The sequence below is a fragment of the Geotrypetes seraphini genome, chromosome 1 (genome assembly GCF_902459505.1).
Source record: "Geotrypetes seraphini chromosome 1, aGeoSer1.1, whole genome shotgun sequence".
Lineage (NCBI taxonomy): Eukaryota > Metazoa > Chordata > Amphibia > Gymnophiona > Dermophiidae > Geotrypetes > Geotrypetes seraphini.
The window spans coordinates 315,242,327-315,255,285 of NC_047084.1; positions in this window are offsets into that span (position 1 = coordinate 315,242,327).

A 12,959-nucleotide genomic window follows, 5' to 3' on the forward strand; every position below is an offset into this window, starting at 1 on the left:
CCGATTTAGCATGTGCTAAATGCTAAGGTGCCAATTATATTCTAAGAGCGCCTTAGCATTTAGCGTGTACTAAATTGTTTAGTGCGCGCTAAATCAGTACGCGTGCCTTAGTAAATGACCCCTAGGTTTTGCTGCATAAAGGTGTAAATAGGCAAATGCTAAGTCCAGCAGTGTAGACGTGGCAAAGGAAAATAAGTGTCTGTGAAAAAAAAAATTTACATTTGGCAGACTATCAGTAAAGATAGTGTCATCTTTACCAATGGTGGTTTTCTAAAGAGAAGAGATTGTATAGATCAATTTATATTCTTAGCTTTAAGATATTGGAATTATTTCTGTGAAGCATTTCAAGTGTAGTAAATGCTGACCTTTTAATGTTTTCTGCATGCACTTCCATGTCCCATGCAAAATAACTATTTGAAATAATTTATTTACAAAAGAAATGTTTTATAGGATGTATTTTCTTAGAGCTATTTCTTACAGAAAGCTTTGTAGCTGACCATATTTGCAACTTAGAAATGTTGTAATGTCGAGAAAAATGTATAGAAAGATTATGTATATTAAATTTCATTTTTCCCCATACGTCTCCTGCATGTTCTGTAATTCTATTTATGAAACAAATTGGGGATATACTGTATATCTGAACTTTGGTGGGAATGAGATGATAGTGTTTAACATAAAATACATCTTTGTTTAACTGTATGAAGGTCTTCTAATTATTGGTTACAATCAGAAAACCCTGATACCCTCCTAACCTGGAAATTTGGGTTTCCAGTTATAATCAAACTCTCTAAAATTGACTTCCCTGCAGGGATCTGAAGTCATCAAACAGCTGCTATCATGACCAGATGACATCATCAGATGACATCATCATCTGCTCATTTGTCCCTATGCAGTGGCAATACTTTCCTTTGCTACTATCACTCACTGCCTCTTCGCTGGCTTGTAAGTAGGGTTATCATACAGCTCCAGAAAAAAGGAAGTAAAACCTGAATATCTCAATATGTCCTCCTTTTTCTGGAGCCATACAGTAACTCTAATTGTAAGAGAGTTTAAAATGCATGAATAGACCCTTATGAGACAATTCTATAATAGCACAATTTAGATGCCATATTATGCATACCAATGTCATTTTAGAATACTAGTGTAAACCTGTATCATTGCACCTAAATGTAGGTGTGAACATTTACAACAGGTCCGCTGGACTAAGGGGCTCATAATCGAAACTGAAATACATCTAAAAACCAGCCCAAATCAGCACTTGGACGATCTAAAAGAGAGGTTGTCCAAGTGCCGATAATCAAAACAGATTTTTAGATGTATCCAGGGACTTTTTAGGCCTCTGAATCCCGCTGTGCGTCCAGAGCTGAAAGCAACATTTTTGGTGGAGTGGTTTGGGCGGGATGTGGGCGGGAAGTGGACTGACCTAGACTTAGTTGTCCTGCAGTGATAATCAAATTTTTGATGAGACACGTATAAGTGCCAAAAAGGAATCCAAAGTGACCAGATAACCACTACAGGGACATAGCAAAGACCCCCCCCCTACACACTCCAAACCCACCTCCCCCCACCCATGTTCACTGGCCCCATCACTCACCCCACAAAGTTCAGAATAAAAACATACATACCTGCCTCCGGAACATCAACACCTGACATAAAAAAACCCTAGTAGAGCTGCACACAGGTGGCTTAAGTAGTATGGAGGGTGGGCCACTCTATCCACTACATTCATGGTGGAAAATGTGAACCTACGAAAAAAACCCAAAACCTTACTGTACTACCATCTGCAGCCATAAGGGCTATTGAAGTTGTAGACAGGTGGGTATAGTGGGTTTTAGTATTGTTTGGGGGGGGGGGGGCTCACCATAACCTATAAAGGAGTTCTGGTGAGATGTTTATCTGGCACACTTTTTGTTAAATTCACAGCAGTGCCCCGACGACTGTAGGCGACTTGCGCCCTACATCCAAATCAGACTTAGTCGTTTCTTTTGATTATGCCCCTCTACGTGTATAGTACTTGATGGAGACTACTTTGTTTAACTTACTTTTTACCAAACTTTTAAAACCACCCTCATATATATGGCTTCTTTGGAATTGGTGCTTCATTATTTAGGTGTTAAATATCACTTTTATGCAGTTTTTCCTACAGAGAATGGTGATTTACATGGTCATTTGAATGGATGTATGGATGCAGTGAGAATAGGCTGATTTTGACATCCAGGAGAGGGAATAGGCTGATTTTGAATATGCAGAAAACTGAAATTATGATGGTGAAAAGTTATGATATAGAGGAGAATTCATTAAGGTGCAGTATAGGTTCACCCTTTACCATTCCTTGATGCCCTACAGGATACAGCAACCTGCAGAATCCCAGTACCTCAAGTTGCTGAATCCCATTTTAGAGGAATAATGCTGCTTGTGAGCCACCTTGCAAGCAGCATTATTCCTGTAGCTCAGTAACACTGGGCCACAAAGCCACAGTCCAAGGCTCCTGGGCCAAAATATTCTTTGAGTTGAAGCCCCCACTCCTCCTCCCCCCATCTGAAAGGTTACATTGGAGATCCAGGGTGAGAGTCTTAGGAGTCCTCTAGGGTCCAAGGGTCTTCAGGAATTTGGGGGGGTCTCTTCAAGCAAAAGTAACACCTAGTCTATCCTGCCATGCCTGTCCCACCTTTAAAATGGTGCCCCTAGTGGTAGTCTTATACAACTTTCGCTAAGGAGTTCATATATTCCATATGAGGAAATATTTTAGGATAATAATAGAGTCTGGTTTTGTCAAAGATAGACTATTGCAATGCCCTCTACCTTGAGGTTACAGCCACCAGTTGGAGGGCCTTTTATGTTGTCCAAAATGCAGCTGTTAGGATGATTCCTAGGGTTGCAAAGAATGTTCATATTACTCCTATGTTGAAGCAACTGTATTGGTTGCCTATTCAGTTTTTTGTGCAGTTTTAAAATATTATGCTTAATCCCCCAGATTTTCAATTTGGCCTCTCCATGGAACTTGAGATTAAAGATACTTGACTTCAGGGATATTATCTGAAAAAAGTATGAATAGGATGAACGATCCTATTTGTTCTGTTCATTCATTCATTTATTCAATTTTCTATACGTTTTCCCAAGGGAGCTCAGAACAGTTTTACAATAATTTATTCAGGTACGCAAGCATTTTTCCCTGTCTGTCCGGGCAGGCTCACAATCTACCTAATGTACCTGTATCTTTGTATAGTGATCTTTCCCATTTAAATGAAATTCTTTTCAATTTTATTTTAATATTTATTGATTATATTGGAAACTGTTTTGGTCTATTTATTTAGCTAAGTGATATATAAAGAGGGACATAATCTAAGTCTGTTTACGTCCAACTCGCAAGTCGTCCAAAGTAAAAACAAGCCTAAGACACATTTTTGAAAAATACGTCCAAAATTTTTTTTGTTTCGAACATTGTCTAATTATACATCCTGCAGATTTGATCGTCCAAGTCGCTAAATTGTCCATCTTTATACCGCATTTTCGTCCAAGTCCAAAACGCCTAGAACAAGCCCTGTTGGATGTGGGATGGGTCTGCAAAGTGATGGACTGCACACCCAGACATGCCACCTAAATAGTGGGGTACCTTACAGGGCACTGCTGTGAACTTCACAAAAAGGGTGCCATGTCTTCTCCTCACTACAGCTCCCTTATAGGTTACAGTGAGCCCCCGCAAACCACCTCCAGAATCCCCTAGACCCACTTATCTACCACCCCAATAGCCCTTATGGCTGCAGGAGCCACTTATATGCCAGTAAAAAAGGGTTTTGGGGGTATATAAGGGAGTGCACATGTTTAAGTATCAATGCAGTGATTACAGGGACTTATGGGCATGGGTCCTCCTCTCTATGGGTCCCTAACCCACCCCCAAGATGACTTAAGCTGCCTCTGTGCTGGACGACTAGGCTTTCCTATGCCAGGCGGCCAGGTGATGATGGTCTGGAGGCTGAATTTTAAAGGTGTGATTAATATTTTTATGGGGGGAAGTTCGGTGATCACTGGGGTAGTGTGTGTGGGGGGGTCTGTGTTATGTGTTTTCAGTGCTTATCTGGTGAGTTTAGGTGGTTTACATGGTCTACATGTTTTACATGGTCTACATGTTTTACATGGTCTAAGTCACAACGTCCAAGTTCCATCAACTAAGTCTAAGCCGGCCCATGTCCCGCCCAACTCCTGCCCTCAACACTCCTCCCAAAATGCCCCGTTTAGCTTTGGTCATTCAGCGGCACTATGAAGGCCTAGGTCGTTTAGAAATACGTCCAAAACCGGTTTTTAGTATCAGCACTTGGACGTTTTTGAGAAATGTTCGTCCAAGTGCCGACTTAGGCCGGTTTTGGACGTATTTCTCTTTCGATTATGAGCCCCAAAGTGTTTTAATAAACATAACCGAAAACATAAACGTGAAACAGATGTTGTCAATTTACAAGCCAAACTGACAGTTATATTCTGCGTTGGCCATGTGACTATCTACCCAAGGGATATGTGAGGCTCATTAAAATGAGAGTGAATAAAGTGGGGAGAGAACTGTACACGCCAATCAGGGATAAAGGAATTAAGGATTATTAAAACAGATAAAATAGTCTGTATTGTGTATTGAATCAAAGCATTGAAACTAATCTATGTAGCAGACCCGACACAGTCCATGTTTCAGCTTAAAACCCTGCCTCAGGGGTTACAATTGACATCCAGTAGATGGCACTCTTGTAACGTAGGTGACTATTGAGTGCGTATAATATTGAAAATCTGATTTAACGCCTCTCCGGTAAATTGTACATATGTGACTTTCCCATATGGAATATGTCATAGCAAACCAACATCTGTAAGAATATTGAAGAAATGCCAGGGGGAGGGAAAGGAATGAAACAGACATGCCAGATCAGGGGAAAAAGGAAAGAGGGAGGGCAAGGAAAAAGAAGAGATACCAGAGCACGGAGGGGGAGGGAGAGATAGAAGGGAAGGAAAGGAGAAAGATCCCAGGGCATAGGGGAAGGGAAGCAGATGCTAGACCAAAGGTTGAGTTGGGAAGGAAAGGAGAAGAGAGAGAGATGCCAGAGCATGGGGTAGGGAGTGGAGACAGAAAGAGAAAAATGGAAAGGACTGAGAAAGAGGGTGGATACTGGATGGAACGGAAAATGAAGAGAAGATGAGGAAAGCAGAAACCAGAGATGACAAAAGGTAGAAAATTTTTGTTGTTGCTTTATAATAAAGTAATATTGTAGCTATATTGATAAACATTTATAAATAGAAAATAGAAATACGGTAATATATTTATTGGACTAATTTTAATACTTTTATTTTTTTTTTACTAACTTTTGGAGACCAAAATCCCCTTCCTGAGGCAGTGACGTACCAAGGGGAGGGGAGGTGTAACTTCTAGGGGCCACTCCTCTAAACCCTTTTTATATTTGGGGGGAGTGTTAAAAATGATCGACCCCCAGGTCTTACATACCCTAGGTATGCCACTGTATGTATATATATATATATATATATATATATATATATATATATATATATATATATATATGTATATGTATATGTATATATACCTACAGCCTAGCTGCTCTGGGTAGGCCTGCTCTTACTAATGGAAGCTAAGCAGGGTCAGGTTTGACTAGTAGGCTGAGGGACCCTATGTTGTGCGGCAGCAACATAGTAGAGCCACACAGTGCACAGGGGAAAGGCAATGGCAAATCACTCCTGTACTCTGCTGTGAAACATCACAGGGTGTTCACTGTGTGTTACCAGGGTTCAGTAATCTACTCAGTGGCATAATCCAATCCATATATACACATATGCCTGTCTACATAGTTCTCTTGAAAAAGGATAAAAAGTGTCACTGAAAATGAACAATTAGTCCTAGAGATTTAAATGGCCAGAAGCATCTTCTAGTTGTTGAAATCATTTTGAATATCGGGCCCCAAATATTAGAAATTCAGGACTTTTGAGTCCTGTGTGTCAGCACTCTGTCTTAGCTCTTATATCAAACCATACTGTATGATGACAACAACTCCCCAGGTAGGGCCCCCCCCCCCCCCATCCATTCATTCAACACACTTTCCCCATTTGTGAATACTAGATCCAGAGTTGCCTTTGCTTTCACGGACTCCGCCACTATTTGTCATCCATGATCCATTTCTTTCTGATTCTTCAGATGGAAGACTCCAATTCACCATTCAGCAGGTTGAAATCTCCCAGCAACAGCACGCCTCCTTTCATTCCTAACTTAGTTATTTATCTTGCCTGCTCAAGATCTATATGAATTTTGACCTCATACACGCTGTCACAATTACTCATCTTTGTCATTTAGCTTCCATTGTGTGTATTCAGTACTCATTCTACCCACAATTTTATATTATCTTTAACTTTTCTATTAGCCATTTCCCTCAAAATATGCATTATGAGTAAACATCTTTTCAACTGTGTCTTCTCTTTTAATCTTTTTTTTTTCTTTCTAGTGACGCAAGGCTCGTGAAGTAAATTATAAGTCATAACAAAACATGAAATAATAAATGACTTGGCAAACCAATGCATAATATTATATTTTATTCTTTTTTAATATTGTAAATCATGTCAAATTTGCTACATTTTTATTAGCTGCAAAATTGTATTTCTCAGTTACTGTTGCCTTGGAATATTCCAATAGGCTAAATTATTGTTACTCTATTATTCATTTTTATTTTCCCATATAGTTTAAGGGAAAAAATACATATGGTAGCAATAATTTTCTCTAAAATAGATAAAATAAATCAGAGCTTACTGAAACCAGCTCAACTGTATCCCTCGAGATGCATGACACCTATAAATAGCCTTGATTAATGAAGTAGTCTGCTAAATACGCATTCCAGCTGTGTAAATATCGCATGATAACTACTTGTTTGGGGAAATAAATAACTTAAGACACTTTAAACAGAAGCTTAGAGAACCCTATCCATTTATAAGAGCTAAGGGTAGACCCGAGTTATGATTAGTTAAATTAGGTGACTTACAATAATAACAGGTTCTTAACCAATGGGTCACAAAAAGCTGGGAGGTGTGCCACCAAAAATTTGCATTGGACGGCAATCCTACACTTTCCATAATAACTACATGTACGTGCAGGCTGGGAATAGCACAGAGAAGGAAGTCAAGTACTTGATATCCCTATCACCACTCACTTTTTATGCCTTCCCTGAGCCTCTACTCAGCCTGGGCAGAAAACATTGTGGGCCTGCTGTTTCCAGCACCCCTAGCAATTATTATTGCAGTGCCACCAGGATCACTGCTGCTACCAGCTTGAGTTGGAAATGCTGCACTCCATTCCCTCCCCTGCAGGTACAATTACTGCTACCTGTCTAGCCCAGAAATGAGGGGTCTTGCTCCCTTTCCTGTGTCACAATTACTGGCATGGGTGGCCAAAGAGGAGGAAAACATGGCTTGAAAAAAACCCTCCTTTTGCTCTCCTTCTTTTGCCAGCACAGATCATTAGGTGGAGAGGATGAGTTTTACAAGGGGGACTGATGAGAGAGAGGTGTTGAAAGAGAGAAGGAATGAGGATGGGGTGGAGAGCCTGATGGGTTTAAGAGAGATGGAGTGAATTTAGGGGTGGAGTGAGAAAGATGATGAACCTGGGGGCATGAAAGAGAAGGGTAAGCCTAATGCAATGGTGCTACTACAGGTGATAAATTGTTCTCCCCTTTCCCTCCTAAACAAATGGATTTTATGATTTAGGGATAGATTCACTAAGCAAACCGATCGTGCACCGATTTGCGACCCGATTTTCCACCGGCCCGATTCACTAACCTCTGTCCAGATCATCCTCCGATCCGCGCATGCAAATGAGGGGGATCGGCATTAAAATGTAGGCAAGCAGTGATTCACAAAACAAATCTTGAAAACCGATTGGGCTGGCCGATCAAACAAAAGAAGCATATGAAAGCAATACAATTGGGACATTATAAGAAATTTAAGGATGTTTGGGACCCATTGACAAAATTTTGTAAAGATTTATTATTGGTTTTAGCCCTTTGATTATACACATCCAGGAGGGGTGGGGGAGGGGGGATATGCCTTTAAATTATTATTTGATTGTAATTAGTTGGTCTTGATCATTTGCATTACTCTTGCTTATCTTTATACTGTACTAGCTGATTACCCGGCGTTGCCCGGATATTTATTTATCCCAAAATGTCTACCCCCTACATGTCCCACCCCCCTATGTCCCATATGTCCCACCCCCCACGTTACCTCCCCCCCACATGTCTCATATGCCCCACCCCCATGTCCCAACCCCCTACCCTCCACATGTCCCAAAGGAATGTCCCTCTCTATGGGGCTGAACTTAGACTTAAACGGCATCGGGAGTGTCAGTATTCATCTCAGCGAGCTCGAAAACTATGGGCTGGACATTAATATCTGTCGCTTTTGATAATTTTAACATATCACCCCCTTCCCACCCCCACAGTATTTTACCCCGTCCCACCTGCACAATATTTTTCCCCAGATAGTAAGTCATATGTGTACCAAGTTTGGTTGAAATCTCTCCATGCGTTTCAGAGTTATGGTGAGTATTCATCTGTGAGCCCGAAAACACTATGGGGTAGATACTAAAATCTGTTATTTTCAATCATTTTTACATATCCCCCCCTTCCCACCCCCACAGTGTTTGTCCTCAGATAGTAAGTAATGTGTATGTCAAGTTTGGTTGAAATCTGTCCATGCATTGAAGAGTTATGCTGGAACATACATACATACACACACACACATATATTCAAATTATAATGTGAAATATTTGACAAAATGAATACAATACAACTAACGCAAAACTTGATTATAAACAACATTTTTAGTTTCACCTCCAGGAGCAAGAACATATAAAATCTTGGGTGAACCCACCCTTGAGCAAGCAACATAGAGTTGTGGGCCGCGAGACCCCCAGAACATATCACCCCAGGTAGTGAGGGATCTGCATACCAAGTTTCGTTCAAATCGGTCAAGCCGTTTTTGAATTACTGTGAGAATGGCAGCTTTTTACATTTTTTCCATTGACATGAATGGGTGAAATCTGATTTTCTGTTTGTAGCTCCGCCCACGTGTGCAGGTGGGCCGCGAGACCCCCAGAACATATCACCCCAGGTAGTGAGGGATCTGCATACCAAGTTTCGTTCAAATCGGTCAAGCCGTTTTTGAATTACAGTGAGAATGGCAGCTTTTTACATTTTTTCCATTGACATGAATGGGTGAAATCGGATTTTCTGTTTGTAGCTCCGCCCACGTGTGCAGGTGGGCCGCGAGACCCCCAGAACATATCACCCCAGGTAGTGAGGGATCTGCATACCAAGTTTCGTTCAAATCGGTCAAGCCGTTTTTGAATTACAGTGAGAATGGCAGCTTTTTACATTTTTTCCATTGACATGAATGGGTGAAATCTGATTTTCTGTTTGTAGCTCCGCCCACGTGTGCAGGTGGGCCGCGAGACCCCCAGAACATATCACCCCAGGTAGTGAGGGATCTGCATACCAAGTTTCGTTCATCTACAGATGGTCTGCGCATGCTCAAGGATCGCTGTTCAACGATTCGATTCAGTCAGTTGGGGGCGTGAATCAGCCCCCCCAGAAACGGATCAAATCCCTCAAGGATCGGATCTGATCCATGCCTTTAGTGCAGGGGTGTCAAAGTCCCTCCTCGAGGGCCGTAATCCAGTCGGGTTTTCAGGATTTCCCCAATGAATATGCATTGAAAGCAGTGCATGCACATAGATCTCATGCATATTCATTGGGGAAATCCTGAAAACCCGACTGGATTCCGGCCCTCGAGGACCGACTTTGACACCTGTGCTTTAGTGAATCTAGGCTTTAGATTAGATCAGGGGTAGGGAACTCCGGTCCTCGAGAGTTGTATTCCAGTCGGCTTTTCAGGATTTCCTCAATGAATATGCATGAGATCTATTTGCATGCACTGCTTTCAATGCATATTCATTGAGAAATCCTGAAAACCCGACTGGAATATGGCTCTCGAGGACCGGAGTTTCCTACCCCTGGATTAGATGGTGATGGGGGAGGAAAGGGACACATGGATTGGGTTAGAGGTGTGGTGGTTTAACAACTAGATAGTGATTTGGGGGGATGACAGAAGTGGAGACTGAGAGACTGAACAGAGATGCAAGGGATTGAAAAGAATGAAAGCAAGGTAAATGGGTGGATGTATGTGTAGAGCAGGGGTGTCAAATATCAATCCTCGAGGGCTGCAAACCAGTGGGTTTTCAGGATTTCCCCAATGAATATGTATGAGATCTATTTGCATGCACTGCTTTCATTGTATGCTAATAGATCTCATGCATATTCATTGGGGAAATCTTGAAAACCCAACTGGATTGTAGCCCTTGAGGATTGACATTTGACACCCCTGGTGTTGAGGTATGTTAGGTAGGCTAGGGTCTCTCAGCGGTGAGGAGGAGAGATGGTGAGAAACTATGGAGATCATTGAGATGCCAGAAGAAAAGCGAGGTGGGGAGGGGAGGATGGGCAGGTCTGTGAAAGAATGAGAAGTATAAACAGAAGAGCTGAGGCGAAGGTGGCAAAGGGTATGGAAAGCTAAATGGGTGGTGGGGAGGATAAGACAGAAGAATGGGCTAGAGGTCAGGGAAGAGATAAAAGACAGAGAAGGAGCTGTGACTGGCGAGGGCACAAGACACAGAGAAAAGTGGATGAAGACTTAGAAGGAAACAAAGGTGCTTTTATAAAATGGGCTTCAAGAAATGGCACACCAAAGCTCCAAGAGAAATGTAAATGTATGTATGCATTCTATGCATATACTCTTGTGAAAGGTAATTTTTTGAACCTTTTTATACATAAAAAGTCACATAAATTAAGTCATGCCAAAATTATGCGCAATGGAAGCCAGAATGTACTTGCCTGTAAACTCTGGCTTATAGCTATTTCATTTCACTGCTTTTCTTTGCATCGTCTTGTTTGTACTTAAAAATTGTAAATAATTTTGAATTATTACTTTTTAAATAAGAACTGTATAGATATTTTATTAATAAATACATAGAGGGGCATAATCAAAAGTGTGCCTAAAAGTCTCCCTGTGCAAGACGTCCACAAACCCAGCAGGAAAAATGTCCATTTTCAAAGCTGCCAAATATCTATCTTTTATTTTTAAAAATGAGCTAGGTCCTTAGGACATCTACCTTTTTTGCCCATTTTCAAAAATAAAAATGTCCACCTGAAAAACATACACAAGCAAGTTTTATAGACGAACCCACCAACTACCTTGTCTGATCGAGGCAAAAGGAATCCCCATCAGCTGAACCGGTTTCAGGGATTCCTGGAAGCTCAGCTGATAAGGATTCCCCCTGCCAGGATCAGCTGAGCCACGGAGCTTTACATCCCTCCCCCCATCCCCTTCACATTCCTGATATTGTGTATCTCCCCCTGACATCCTGTACCTCCCCCTCACATCCCCAACATTCCCCTGACATCCCATACTTCCTCCGACATCCCTTGACATCTCCGCCTCCATCCCCCCAACATTCCTGGGCCCTTTCCCACATCCCCGGAACCCCCCCTCCATACTTTCGGAAGAGCAAACGACAGAAGGGAAGCTCAGTCCCTCCTGCCTACAGGGCTGCTTGCTGCAAATATTGGGGCTCCCCCTCCCAATGCATCTTGGGAGGGGCTGAAGGCCCTGATTGGCTCAAAATGGTATGGAGGATTCTGGGGATGTGGGAATGGAGCTCAGGAATGTTAGAGGGATCATTATTATATACTGCCTTTGTATGTCATGTTCATGATTTTTTTATATGATGTCTTTTATTATATGATGATTTTGGTCTTATGTATTTGTATATGTCTATGTGTATAGACTCCTGAAGCAGGCTGATTTGGCTGAAACATGTACATGTCGAGTCACTGAGATTTTTTGGATGAATCAAGGACTTTTTAAGAAAGAAGATTGAATTCACCAGTCCACACTGGACATCTCCACTCTTTGTTTTATGTCATTGTGGTTTGTGGATTTGGTTCTCCTGTTCTTTGTTCTTGGAGGCAGAAATGTCAGGGGATGTCGGGGGAGATAAGTGATGTCAGGGGATGTTGGAGGAGGTACGGGATGTCATGGGGAGGGGTGTAGAGCTCTGTAGCTCAGCTGATCCTGGTAGGGAGAATTCCCTTCAGCTGAGCCACCAGGAATCCCTGAAACTGGCTCAGTTAATGGGGATTCCTCTGCCATAATCAGTTGATGGGAAGCTTATGTGTTGTTTTTTTTGGGGGGGGTTCACTCTTTGGGTGGTGGGAGGGGGTCATGACCACTGGGGTAGTAAGGGGAGTCATGCCTTAAATCCTCCAGTGGTCTTCTTGTCAAGTTGGGCACTTTTGTAAAACTTAGATGCAACTCAAACAGGTCTAACTTCCGGCAACTAAGTTCCCTCTAGGAAAGCTTTGATTATGGCTGGGGTACATCCAGAAGTCCGCCCAATTCCCACCCATAACACACCTCACAACAAGCCTCTTTGATCTCTGGATACACAGAAGCTTAGGAGTGCTGCTGCATGTCCAGAAAGTTGGTTTTGATTATCGGCAGTTGGACATCCCTGCTATTAGGACGTCCAAGTGCCGACTTAGGCTGGTGTTTGGACATTGTAAAGTTTTGATTATGAGCCTCATAACATACTAATCCAGGGGTGCCCACACTTTCTTGGCTTGTGAACTACTTTTAAAATGGCCAAGTCAAAATGATCTACCAACAATAAAATAATAATAAAAAAACACAAAGCACACTGTACGCAGAGAAAATGTTAATTATCATTTATATTCGGGGGGAGGTGGGGGGTTCAAAGAGGTAAGGCAGATGACTTTAAAATATGCAATGTCACCTCAGTAACAACTATACAAAAATAGACAAATATACCCGCTTCCCTTTTACTAAACTGTGCTAGCAGTTTTTTAGTACCGGGA